We start from the raw sequence: 4,764 nt of genomic DNA, 5'->3' as shown, positions 1-4,764 counted from the left end.
TTAGGAGAGCTAGACTAGCCTGGTAACTGCAGGAGGCACCCAGATGGATGTGCACGAGGAGGACCTACCGAACGTATGCAGTGGACAGGGGGGAAAAGGGGAAAGATTGTGGGTAGCCAGTGATTGGTCGATGAGGAATGGAATGCAGTGAAGATAGACTAATTTGATGACTTGGACTACAGGGGGTTCAGGAACAGTGATGCTATTGTTGAAGCCATGTAGAAACTCTGCCTGGAAGGCAAGAACTTGCTAATTTCCATGGTTGATGCCAACCTTCACCAACATGTAGAGAGGGCTCAACTTGACCTCATGTTAGTACCAGAGTTACTCGATGTGTGCATCCTGGTTCTTCTCAAATGAACCAGCAGAAGCTTGAAACTTGCATTTCCACAATAGAAGAAATTCGCTGTATTAATAGATGGGGCATTTATTCAATACAAAATCAAAATAACTCAGTTTTTTATAGGAGCAGAAAGAAGAACCAAAATCAAGTTTTAGGAAAGTGAAACATGTTTATTAAAGGAAATTATATTCTCAGAAAATTATTTACAATGTGACTATTCAAATATAAATATACCAGAAGTCTACAGGCAGAACATAGATGTACAAACCTGAAACACAATAGATTTAGTTAAAAATTGCATAAACAAACTGTAACTAATAATGAAATAATGTTAAAATATAGTCCAAACTCCTTACTATTGTCTATGGGAAAAAGAAATTTTAACATAAACAATGATTCCACCACTGGAAGGTCTTCTAGTTTTTTTTTTTTTTTTTAAACCCTTCACAATGTATCGGTTTTCATTGACAAGATGAAGCATGGGAACGAAAAATTTCAATGAAAATATTTTTGATGATATTGTCATAAAATATTAGAAATATGCCAAGGGTTTTTGCCTTTAATGGTTGTCACCATAGGAGCTGACAAAAAAAAAAAAATGTATACAATTGTAGATATTTTATATTATTGTTTATTGAGTGGGCTGTAAATGGATTTGAATTTATTAGTTACCAATCAATTTGTTTTACATGTAGATTAAGTATTATTGATTGTATTAAATGTACACAAAATCATTTTTAAAAACTATAGATGCTCCTAGTAAGGTAGATCATTTTTTTTTTTTTAGGAAGAAGAATTCAAATTCAATTTTAACATTATTTAAATACTTACGTATGAATGCAAAGTGGGTAAGGTAAAATATTTTTTGATTAAGAATAAAATTTGTATTTATGAGTTTTTTTAGGACACTAAAAACCAATCTGACTTATGACTTATTTTTATTTTTAAAAAATTGTTTTACAAATACAACCAACAATATTTTTCTCGTTTTTTCTCACAAACAAGGAAAACGATTAGTTTATAATTACTCCTTCCCACTAAAGTTGGGTAAATTTTTAATTAATTTTTAGGAAGAAACAAAGTCGATATTTGTTTTTCAAACCATAACAACACTTAAATATGAACTTTCTTATCAATCAAAAAATGATGTTCATGTTTAAAAATGTTTTCTTCCCTGAACCTTCAATTTTGTTTTTTCTAAAATCACAAAAATTGCATTAACTTCCACTCCATACCAGCAATCTACATACAATTCAGTAAATGGTTTAGACTCCTAACAAAATTTGTTTTGCCTACATTACCAGAAGTGTTTGGGTTTAGTAAAATTTATGCTCATTTAAAAAAAAAACATAATATTTTTTCTTATTCTACACGTAAAAACAAATCAATTAGTGTACAATAATCTGTCAATACACACAGAACAAAGTCAGAAAACGATAATATATACTTTTTTTTTCTCGGCTCTTAAGGCACATTGAGAAGAACCCTCATAAATCTGTCTAATATTTTTTAATATACTATTACTAAAAAAGTTTAATTGAAATCAATGTTTCCAGGTTTGTAGAAGAACCCTTCTTATCCTGTCCAATCAAGTCTTACATACTGCAAAAATATCAAATGATAGAATGATATAAAATGAAGAATAAAATCAACAGTTACTTCATGCAATTTGAATAGTGTATTATACCCAAGATAATTTCAAAATTCTGTTCATCATTAACATATCCAACAATAAACACCTGAATAATATTTCGTTTCTGATTATTTTAGTAACCATCTTATTGACAATCAAACCAAAATTCTTACTGATAAAAATAAGAATATTATCCTTTACTTTAACAGAGACATTTGTATCCATTTATAAAATGTTTCTTTTTAAATGACAATACATTATTCTTCACTTCACACTCTGTTGGGGGGTAGTCCTTCTGAATCCAAATTACAGACCCTTTTAAATTCTTTAAGTTTAAAAGAATACATTAAACCACACCATTTTGTATAAACTCAACCAAAATTAAGTTGTCTGGCAACCTTGACCCTATCTCACTGAGGACCTACCACACCTAACTTTGACACAAATCATTTATTTTCACCTCTCAAGCTGAAACATCAGTATCACTCAGAAGTTTAATATTTTTCTCCTTATACTTTTTTCATAAATATTGAACTGAGATCATTGCGTACCTATCAAGTTGGACACTTATTTAGAAAAGCTAGGGTTATATAAATCTGTCTCCTTCTTACAGATTTCCTAAATGTGAAATGGACCTTAGGTTTGATTTTGGTGATTCATTTTTTGCAGGGTTTAATGGAGAGAGGTATGTAAGCAAAGATTGATAGTAGAATTGAGATTGATCATCTGGGTGTGTTAAGATCTATTATGTTTGTTATTTTCCTTTCAAACTATTTCAAAAAGATTCTATTCTGAAGATAATGAGTATTAACATCAACAAAGTCGGTTCAATTTTTTTTTTCTATTACATATTTAGGTTAAAAAGCTCCCCACTGTCCCTAAATTGTACAGCAGCGTGGGTTTATTCAAAACCTTTGATATACACCAGAGTGTGAATGAAAGTAGCTTGCCTAAGATACTATGATTAGCATTGAAAATATGGTTCTAAAGTGCTCAGCAAGAACCCAGAAATAAATTTTAAAAAAAATAAATAGCATATTTTTTATATTAAATGTTCATCTTGGCTGATCCCCATTTAAGCATATTGCATCAGCACTTTTTTTTGTTCATAAAGGAAAAAGTCATAAAATATTAAACTAAAAATTTCAGTACTAAATTTGCAGATAATTTATTTTGGTTTAAAATAAATACTTAAAACTTTTAAGAATATACTAAAATACTTTTTTCCCAAATAAGTTAGTCATTACCTACAAATTAATTCTGATGTCAAATTACTGAGAAAATGTATATAATTTACAAATTATATTTTGTTTAAAAAAAAAAAAAAAGGAAGCTTTGTTGTTTTATTCTGAATCCCTCCTAATTTCCTCAGAAACACTTATTTTTGTTATTTGATCTTAATATTTCTTTACTTATCTTATCCTTATTTGATCTTAACTGTAATTTTTATTGAGAGTGAAAAGTTTATACAGAAAATAAAATACATATGTTATTAAATCTGTCATACCTCGTGTATCCAAAAAATCTTCATACCATTTAAAAAAATTAATTAAAGCATCATTTTTAAGATATTTTGAGCTGTGACCTTATGTCACTAGAATGATGCACTGATCTTTTTTTTCAAATAGTTTAAAAATTATATTGAATTTTTCATATTTATGAGGTATCATAATATAATAACTATCGAGGAATCTCATTCCTTCCTCTATGTTACAAAATATTTGTGTTATTCTTAACTAGCTAAATCACGAAATATGATAAACAGATTAGCAGAGATGTAATTATACATCAGTATAAGCGGTTTCTGCGGAAATTGTTCAATAAATTATTCAAATTTTTCGATTATATCAAATATTACAGAAAAAATTGGAACTATCAAGTACAGATGTACATGTCTGAAACATTTAATAAAGTTCACATCGTTAATCATTACTGTGAAAGGTTTGAAGTTCAGTCAGATTCAAAACAACTGCTACAATATGAAAACACCACCTATCTTACTATATTTAGCACTAGAATATGTTATTAGAAATGTGATGCATACCGAAAAGGTTTTAGGTGGTATAATATCTGTGTTTGGATATGCTGATGAAAAGGCAAGGACGAAGAAATTATATAGAAATAAATACTACATTGATAAAATTTAGTAAGAAACAAGGTCTTAAAATAAATACGGATAAAACAAAATATATGATTAGCAGTAGAAAAGGGAACAAACTCAGTGATATAGATATAGGAGGTTCAAATACATTTTAACAAGAAGATAGGTTTAAGTATTTAGGTTCTATGGTAACTAGAAAAAACTAAATCGATGAGATAATAAAAGTGAGGTTAAACGCCAGAAATGCTTGTTATTTTCAATTTTGGAATAGCTCAGCCTACACCTTCTGTCCAGAAATTTAAATGTATGTACAAAACTATTATACTTTCTACTGTTCTTTATGACTGACCTCTAAGGGAAGGACAACGCTTTAAGGTTTATGAAAATAAGGTAATATATTCAGGCCGAAAAAGGATAAATAAGTCAATAGGATAATTTATAAGTCTTTACAACACAAAATATAAGAATAAATGTTTTTATGGTATTATATTTATGGTAAAAGGTTTTACTCAACAACTTGGGTACCCAATACCCATATAAGAAAATTTTGATGGAAAAGTTGCTAACAATTTTCAAGCACTACTTCAACAGGTGAGTAGGCTCAATCAATGTTCTATTGTTATATACTACAGCTTTAATTACATTACAGCTATCGTTTTTGCTCACTAAAAAATTTTTAAAAACAAC

The 4,764-nt window shown here is 28.9% G+C and overlaps 1 long non-coding RNA gene across 1 annotated transcript; it reads right to left on the bottom strand.

Annotated features, from left to right (window-relative positions):
• Positions 1 to 487: 487 nt before the first annotated feature.
• LOC136795667 (uncharacterized) lies at positions 488 to 4,755 on the bottom strand. The gene is made up of 2 exons (XR_010843297.1): positions 700 to 4,755; positions 488 to 611 (listed from the first exon to the last, which is right to left on the bottom strand). It is a non-coding gene; the product is annotated as an uncharacterized lncRNA (long non-coding RNA).
• Positions 4,756 to 4,764: the final 9 nt, after the last annotated feature.

The sequence above is a fragment of the Halyomorpha halys genome, unplaced genomic scaffold (genome assembly GCF_000696795.3).
Source record: "Halyomorpha halys isolate HHAL.00 unplaced genomic scaffold, Hhal_1.1 Scaffold8934.1, whole genome shotgun sequence".
NCBI classification, from domain to species: domain Eukaryota; kingdom Metazoa; phylum Arthropoda; class Insecta; order Hemiptera; family Pentatomidae; genus Halyomorpha; species Halyomorpha halys.
Note: the sequence above shows the minus strand (reverse complement) of the source record. Positions and strands in the feature narration are given on the sequence as shown.